Genomic DNA, 9,168 nt, shown 5'->3' with positions numbered 1-9,168 from the left:
ATAGATAGATAGATAGATGATAGATAGATAGATAGATAGATAGATAGATAGATAGATAGATAGATAGATAGATAGATAGATAGATGATAGATAAATCCTCTCTATATCTATATTTGCTAACTGTTTTGCATTTACCTCGGCATGCTGACTTTAATATCTAATCCATGAATGGGACACACCTGCACCATTTGTCCCAAGAAAACAGTTTTCTTGTTCTATAGGAAACCTATTCTATGTGTTTGGTTCTAGACACAGCATGGTCTAACACAGCTGCCGTGACTGAGAATATGTCCTATAATCCACCCAGCCTAATATGGTGGCCACTAAGCACTTAAAATGTGGCTAGTGTGATAGAGTGACTGGGAAATTGAATTTTTATTTTTTTTTTCACAGTGTTAGGCTTGCAAAAGTCATGTTTGAACCACTAGATCCTCTGAAGATACAAGGGGGAAAGTTTGTGTTTTGCATCTATAATGTTTAGCATTGACTGTTGACTTGATGAATTAGAAATCAAGAGTACAGGGGCTGGAGAGATGGCTCAGCTTTAAAAACACTGGCTGCTCTTCCAGAGGACCCGGGTTCAATTCCCAGCACCCACATGGCAGCTCTCAACTGTCTGTAATTCCAGTTCCAGGGGATCTGACACCTTCACATCAATGCACATAAAGTTAAGTTAAATGAATCATTTTTTTAAAAAAGAAGAAATTAAGAGTATGGAGCTGGAGAGATGACTTGGTGGTTAAGAGTACTTGCTGATCTTGAATTCAGTTCCTGACATCCACATGGTGGCTCACAACTGTCTGTAACTCCGGTTCCAGGGGATCTGATGTCCTCTTTTGGCTTCTGTAGGCACCAGACACACATCAGATGTGCAGACCTACACATACATGCAGATAAATCACTCATACGCTAAAAAATTAAACATAAGACATATTGAAGAGATGTACCACCGGCATGCCTGTCAGAGACAGTTTTCAGGCTGCAGCTTAATTAAAGCTTTGGGATCTCTCAGAGGATTCATTATATGGCGGTGTTATTGGGAGGCAAAGGAAAGTAGATGGACCTCCAGAGGAAGTAAGTAGCTTAAGGTGTTTCCTTGGGGCTCTGTCTTACCCAGCCCTTCCTCTACTGCCATTTCTCAGCCTTCCAGCTGCCATGATAGGAACTGCCCTGCTCTCTGTCTTTATGGAATGCCATATCTGCAACCATAAGGAAAATCAATGACTCCTGTTCTTTAAGTTGTGATAGTTAATGTTGGTTCTCAGCTTGGCATGATCTGGGCATGTCTGTGAGATGTTGCCTTAATCAAGTTAATCGGGAGTTCTAAACTGTACAAAAAGGAGAATCAGCTCAACACTAGCTTTTATTGGTCTCTGCCTCCAAACTCTGAATGCATTGTGACCAGCCACCCCTAGCCTTGCTCACATCCTTTTCCCACCACAATGGACTGTGTTCCCTCGAACTGTGAGCCAGAGTAAACTCCTCCCAGCTAGGAGACAAGTGACCAAGATAACAGTTCTCCAGCATTCTGGTCATCATGATACAAAAGTACTGATACGGAGCCTTCAATTCAGGAGGTCTGTATATTTTATAAAGTCCCAATGGAGGTCTATTCATACAGATATCTCAGTGTTCCTGGAAGGAAGTCACTTTCAGGGAAGAAGGAGAAAGAAGACCCCTACTTGCTCTCCTGGGCCTGCAGACTCCCCAAAGCCTTCTCAAGCTTGTCTTTCTTCCCCAGACCAACTCTTCTGAGGACTTTTCTCTGTGAACCCACCCCCCGGGGCCACTGGAGGGGAAGACAGCAGCAGCATGGGCAGTGTTGAGTGTGCAGCTGCCTGTCCAGCCACACCCCCAAGCATTTCCTAAGTGTCAGGCCAGGTGTCACATTGGCACCTGTTGCAGTACCTCCCCAGTCTGTCATCAGCCACCTCTGTAGAGCTGTCTGTCAGCAGCAACACCATGTCACCTCTAAGCCTCAGGAGCACAGCCACCTGTGGGAAATTGCACAGGAGAGGGACATTTGTGTGCTTCGGTGACTGACTAGCGCCCTTGCCTTAATGTGCTTGTCCAGAGTTTCAGATGTGGGCTTTGGAGATGGCCCAGTGAGTGCAACCGTGATGACCTGCCTTCCAATCCCCAGACCATATAAAAAGTCAAGCACGACTATGCCTGCCCATAACCCCAGAGTTGGGGGACAAGGGCAGATGGATCCCAGGAGGCTCTGGTCAGAGAGTCTAGGCAAAATGTCAAGCTTCTGGTTCAATGAGAGATCCCATCTCAAATAAGTTAGGTGGAAAGCGATAAAGGAAGACACCAGAAATCCTCCTTTGGTCTTTGCATGCGTGCACACGGGTTTTCACACACACACACACACACCATCTGGTAATGTTTTAAGTAAATGTTCTGATTTTGCATTGGACTTCATTCGTAGCTGACCTGAGGTTGAACACTCCTAGACTCTCTAAAGGAAAAGTTACTAATTTTTTATGAACCACCTTACATTCTCCTGGGACCAACCTTAAAGAAAAAAGAACAATATTTGCATCAAAAAGGCCAACCAGTTGTATGCAGCAAAAAAAGTTTCACTGGCCATTTTATGGAAAGAACACACACGCTGACAACAAATGATGAAGTAAAAACACTGGACATGGCTTGTCTTCCCCAGCACCTCTACAGTTCCTCGTCTCTAGTGGTGTCCTGACCCAGGCAGCTCCAACTTTCTCCCAGTGCCCTGGTGTGCAGGACCCTGTGGCCTCTACAAGCACTCCCAGGGGTCTTCAAAGATCACCTACCCCGTAAGGCCCATGTTTCCCTACAGGAGGCAAGTCTGCCCTGAGAAAAGGAAGATGTCCCTGCCTTACCTGTAGGAAATTCCTTCTTCCTTCCTAACACTCAGGCAAGGCAAGGTAGTAAAGTCAGGACAGATGACAAGGGGAAATTCCAGCCCCTCCTGGTACTTTCTGTCCTCATACCCAGGTTAATGTTGTGGCTCACTTAGCAGCAACCCCAGTCCAAAGATGTCACCCTTCACTGGCAGCATCCACAGTCCCTTTGCTTGGTTTATTTATTTTTATTTATTCGATTTTTTTTTAAGACAGGGCTTTTCTGTGTACCTCTGGCTGTCCTGGAACTCACTCTGTAGACCAGGCTGGCCTTGAACTCACAGAGATTTGCCTGTCTCTGCCTCCCATGCACTGGGATTAAAGACATGCACTGCCACCGTCCAGCTGCTTGGTTAATGTCTATCTCTAATCTAGATACTCATTTCTCTGAAGGCATGGACCACACTGGCTTTGTCTCTACTGCGTTTTGAGCATTTACATGGTGCTAGATGTTGAATAATAAAAAAGTTTGTTAAATGAATGAATGATAGCCAACCCCAAATTTTAGCTTCTTAAAATAACAACAAGCCTCATACAGTTTCTGGTACGTAGACATTTCAGAGCGACTCAGCTGGTCGCCTCTCCCCAGAGTCTCTCATGAGGCTTCGGTATAGCTGTCACCTGGGGCTCCAGCAGTCTAAAGTTAGGCAGGCAACGGTTACAGTACCACTTCCAGGGTGGCTCACTCCCGTGACTGTTGGCCACAGTCTCCTCTACAAGATTGCTTGAGCACGCATGGAGATTGACCCAAGAGTTGGCAGTGCAGGAAGTGAGATGGACTCTCAGAGCCACACTGCTGTGATATCCCATTGCTTCCTCAGGTCAGCACTGCTCAGGTAAGATGGATAGACATCAGAGGGTGATACACACCAGGAGGCAGACCCAGGAGCCCGTCTGGGAAGCTGACCGCCGTAGGTGTGGCTGAACTTTGGTACATTCTTTGTACGTGCTTGGAATTGCCAAAGGAAGGCTGCTTATGACTCAATGTTGTGTTTCCCTGGCCAACTCTAGGCTGCTGTTGCCTGGGAGACCAGCATCCTCTCGAGAATGAAATCCCTCTGGGGTGAGTATATCCAAACCCAAAAAGAGACCACACAATGAACACAGAAATTCCCAATAGATCTAATATGATGTTTTATCCAAAACTACATCCAAATCTCAAAATTATCAGCAGAGGGTAGAAAATGGACTCCTGGAAACCTCAAATAAGCATAACTCTATTTTGGAAAATAATTATTTTTTTAAGTTAGCGGAATTTATAAGTACTCCTGAGAAAATATGTAAAGTGGACATTTCTCTGTCTTGAAGCTTCATGTTTATTGTTCTGATGGAGTGGAAAGGCCTGGAGCAGAGCCTGTTGCTAAAGTAAGTCAGAGGTCACTGAATCAAACGTCTATGTGGGGCAAGCAAGTAACAGGATTAAGTAAAAGGGACTTGCCAGCAGCTGCTACCCAGACCTAGCCTTTGTTGCAACAGAAGAATGTGAGGCCTTTATCAGTTACAAAACAAAACAACAACAACAACAAAAAAAAAAAACAATAAATGCTGACTAAGTAGAAACAGTGTCAACTATGTAGGTCCTCCGGGGCCTGGATGTGGCCCACCAGCTGCCATTTGGCAACTTCTGACATAGATCAAAGAGCAGCTGGAAAGTAACCAGAAATCTGATTGGGTACTGGGTGCTGAGTATAGGGTTGGGAGGGTCTGAAACTCATCAGCCTTGAGAAAGTCTTCCATGGTCCTTACCACAGACTCCATATCCACAGTAGGCAGAAGGTTAAGGGTAAACTTAACAAGAAGGAGGAGAGATCTGGGAGCCCAGAGGGTGCAGAAACTGACAGAACGTGCTGACAAAGCCCCCGCCATTGAACTTCCTTGTTAGTGGCCACTTTCCACAGTGGTCTCTCTTCTATCGGTTCCTGCAAGACAGCAGGTTCCTCCACAGCCTCCCTCTACAGGCATAAAACCACCCAGAAGGAGGCAGAGGCAGGCAGATCCCTAGGAACTTGAGGCCAGCCTTGTTTACAGAGTGAGTTCCAGTTCAGATAGAGCGATACAGTGAGGCCTTGGCTCTCCCAGTGGGTGCCTCATTTATATTTCACAGTGTTTGCCGAGTGCAGCCATTGTCTGAGTGCAAAAGACAAGCGCGGTGACAGGGAGACTGTGATCTGAATCTTGCCGCTTCTCAGGTGTGCGGACGCTGTTGATTAGGGTTGAGCAGTCCAGGCCTCCTTTTTCTCGTCGGCAATGTGGGGTTGCAAAATTCTTTACGCGGGAACTGCAAGGATGAAGCAAGAGACGGCCCGTAAGATACTCATCACAGTGCCTAGCACCTCAGGAGAGTTCAATGAGGGGTTGCTGTCAGAGCCACAGCAAGGTGACAAGCTCCATGGTTTATAGTCTAGTCTGATGTGGGGGGAAGGGAGACGGTAAAGTACTGCAATTGAATGCCGAGCCTCGCACACGCTAGGCAAGCGCTCTAGCCCCGAGTTACCCATCAGCCCCGGATATTTTCCACTCGGGGGCCTATACTTAGCACCGCCCAGTCTACCTCATCACTCCCTGGGTTCTCACGCTCATGTGAGGAAAAAAAAAAAAATGGGTGTAAGGAACTTGAGTGACTTGTCCTGCTGGGACTTTATACTGTCTGTCTGAAGACATTCCGGTGGGAACCGAGTCTCCCGGACTCACCTGTGACATTCAGTGATGAACGGGGTGTCTACTCGCTACTTTGATTCCCTGGGAGACATTCGTGGGTCCGACCCACCCCCACCCCCACCCCCAGTGTTGGCTAGAAGGGCTTAATTAGTGGTTGGAAAAAGAGCAGTGGCAGAGCACCCTCGTTCCAACACGCCACCAGAGAGCATCCGGCAGCCGCGAGCAGACGGGAACAGCCACTTAGGCCCTAATGAGCTTGTTCAGCTGTGAACCTGGGGATCTCGGAGAGTCGTACTAATTACCGTATTTGCTGTTGTGTTTGTTTGCTTTGTTTTGCTTGGCTTCTCATTTGTTTTCAAGCTTTTCTCACTGGGCAGGCTCCTCGGACGAGCTTGCCTCCCCCTCCTGTACTCCCCTCCTCTCGGAGTAGAGTTCAAGGCTTCTGTGGAGGTTTAAAGTTAGGAGCTGGTCTCTGGATTTCTATGCCTGGCTCCAAGCCCTTCTCCATCCACCAGAACAGCTTCCATCTGAATCCAGAGATCTCATTTCTGTTTCAATTTATTCTAGAACCTATTAAAACCTATTTAGAGCTCCAGGGGAGAAGGAGGCCAGACTTTCTTCTACAGAAAGTTACTCCCTAGGTAAGTGATGGGCAAAGCTCCAGACACTTTCAGATTAGGGGGTGTGGGGTCCAGAGCCCTGCCACGGACCTTAGCAAAAAGCTTGGCGTATTTCATCTGCTGCTCATGAATGTGAACTGCCAAGTTGGCCTTGTTGTCACTACAGTGGGCTCAAGGTTCGTTCTGCCCTATGGAACTCCGGGGCCTGAAGCCTGTATGCACGCAGTATGCACAAGGGTGGTATCTGGACAGAGCCAAACACCAAATAGGTACCCCCTGGGTGGCTAGCCTTTGGTAGCGAACTCATGTTCCAACACACCGCCACCCACACCTGGTGCAGGACACCATGCTCCCTCCCCGGCAGTCAGGAAATATCTGGAAAGACAACATATTACCCCTGAGGGACTGGGACATGGATCCAGGTCTGAAGCAAGGGACAGGCTGACAGGAGCCAACAAGGCTGTTCTGCAGCACCTCAACATTGCACTGACTGATGAGAAACCTGTCATCCACGGAGCTTCAAATCACAGGAGAGTAACTGCAGAGCTCCTTCTTCCGAGGCCAGGCTGAGGAAAGTCAGAGGTGAAGAGAGACAGGGTCAGAAGCTAGGATGTTGTGAAGAAGGGCCGGGGGGAGGAGCTGGGTCTTCCAGATAGACAGTGTTTCCCAAGACATCCCAGTTTAGAAGGCAGTAATGATGACCCCTCAAGAAAATGAATCTTGTTTCAGAGACAGAGCTTTGGGTTGCCCAGGAGGACTTTTGCAGCGATTAGCTGAAGTACCAGACTGAATAGAAAAACGGGAGGAGGGCAACTGAGCGCTGGCATTCCCTTTTCTCTGTCCCAGTCAGATGTGAGCCAACAATGCCACACTCTCCTGTAGCAGAGCCACCAGCCTGCACACCTAGGGATGCAACGTGAGCACTGCAGCGGACTGCGTGCGATCCTTCAAGCTGTGCATCAGAGCAGGCCTCTCTGTTAAGATTATAGCAACGAGAAAAGGAACTAACCCTAAGGAAAATAACTCATGGTAGGGAAAAGCGAAGCTGAAAGAGAGATGGGCCCCGTTCCATCTGGCTGAGATCCCTACAGAAGAGAACAGCCGGGACTCAGCACCGCACGAGAACCTGGAAACTTTATCAAATGCCTTTTGGGAACATTCGGATGCTTTAGATGCTTCTGGTCTACAGAGATGCTTCTAGCAAATGGTCTGCTGAAAGGAAGAAGATAAACTTGTCATCTCTGGAACCTCACGCTAGCCTAACTATCACACTGGCTCTGCTTCCCCCCTGAAGCTGCAACATGACCATCAGCCTCCTGTCCCTTGCCACTATCCTCCCATGCCATGATGGACTGTATCCCCTCAGACTGTGAGCCCACATCATCCCTCCCTCTCTCCCTTAAATTCTCCTTGCATGCTATTATGCCATAGCAACAAGGAAAGTAACTACTACAGGGGGTAAGAGCCAGTGTCGCTAGGTGTCCCCATTGCCATTCTGTAACAGGCACTGACTTGAAATGATGGCTCACCCATGGGGTCTAGGATTCTCCACTTTGTGAGGAAATATCCATCTATGACCGAGAAAGGGTGAAGGCTCCTAAGTTAGGTCAGCAAATGTGACTATGAACCTGACAGGTCACAGGGATCCTGGGCGCTGGGGGGCTGGACTCTAAGTCTCCCTAAGTCTGCCAGGGATCTGACTCAGCCTGAGTGGGACCTTGAGAGACCTGTGTAGCAGAGGGCCAGTGCATGCATTTGGCCCTGGTGGGCAGCAGTGTTATAGTCTGCTGTGTTGACTTGTGTCTCTGGGGCTGAGCGGAATGAACGGGCAGAACAGAACTCTGGGGTTTGACGCTCCTGCCGGGGTGGGGTCTGTAGCTCCATGAGAAAAGCCAGACCATCCACTTTCTGTGCTTTTCCTTGCTACTTACACTCCCAGAAGACCTGTCTTTTGTGTCTTCTATTAACGGAGTGATAACTCATCAGAAGATGCCAGATGTTAGCAGATCTCAAGACCAGGCATAGCTAAGTCTGCTTCTGATGCCGTTTGCTTCCTCACCCCCGCCCACCTTCCCTGAGAACTGTCCTTTTAGATGGCATACTGCAGCTATAAACGACATTGGTGCCACAAAGACTTCAAAGAGCAACGTCGTTCCCTTGTTCCCTTGCTGCTTCATGTCCATGATGGTGCCTGGTGCTCCCTGCAGTTTACAGCATCTGAGCAGATCCCTGGGGCAGGAGACCCTTTCCTAATGGCTGGGAGCTTTATCTGGTAGTTAGTTTCCCCTGCGGTGCGATTCTGGTGAGGGTGGAGTGAGCTGTCGTGGGAAGGCTGAGATGGTTCATCCCAGGACAGTGGAAAGCTTAGAGGTGATGGTTAGGAAACAGGTGCTTAGTTTTCAGACTGCCAGTTCCAGGGACTGGAGAGATGGTTGAGTGGATAAGAGCACAGGTTGCTCTTCCAGAGGACCTGGGTTCAACTCCCAACACCCACATGGTGGCCCACCGCAGTCTGTAACTCCAGTTCCAGGGGGATTCTTTACACCATTTCTAGACTCTGTGGTCACCAGGCACACATAAAGTGTAGAGAGATACAAAACACCCATGCACATTAATTGCATGCTTATACACACACATACATATATATTGCTGATTCCACACTGTAAACTCAGGCAATTCACACAATGCACACACGCTGTGAACAGTTTCTGTGACTTTATCTACAAAAGAATCAGCCTGGATCTAGGTCACAGTCACGGTGAATGTGCTTAAAGAGATAAGCTCTGTCACCAAGCACAATAACTTAGTTTTAGTTCTAATGATGGGTCCTAACCACAGAAAGCCTGGCCATCTGGGGCTTTGGATGCAGACCCACCTTCTTACCTAATAGGAAGAAGCAGGCAGTTGCGCGATCCGTGGCTTCAGATCCACGTTGCACTTCCCTTGGCGGAGCTTCATGCAGCCACCGCGTCCTAAGGCCCTTGACCTCAAAGGCTGTGTGAAAA

This window comes from Microtus ochrogaster, unplaced genomic scaffold, assembly GCF_000317375.1.
Source record: "Microtus ochrogaster isolate Prairie Vole_2 unplaced genomic scaffold, MicOch1.0 UNK9, whole genome shotgun sequence".
Lineage (NCBI taxonomy): Eukaryota > Metazoa > Chordata > Mammalia > Rodentia > Cricetidae > Microtus > Microtus ochrogaster.
This window is presented reverse-complemented; position numbering follows the sequence as displayed.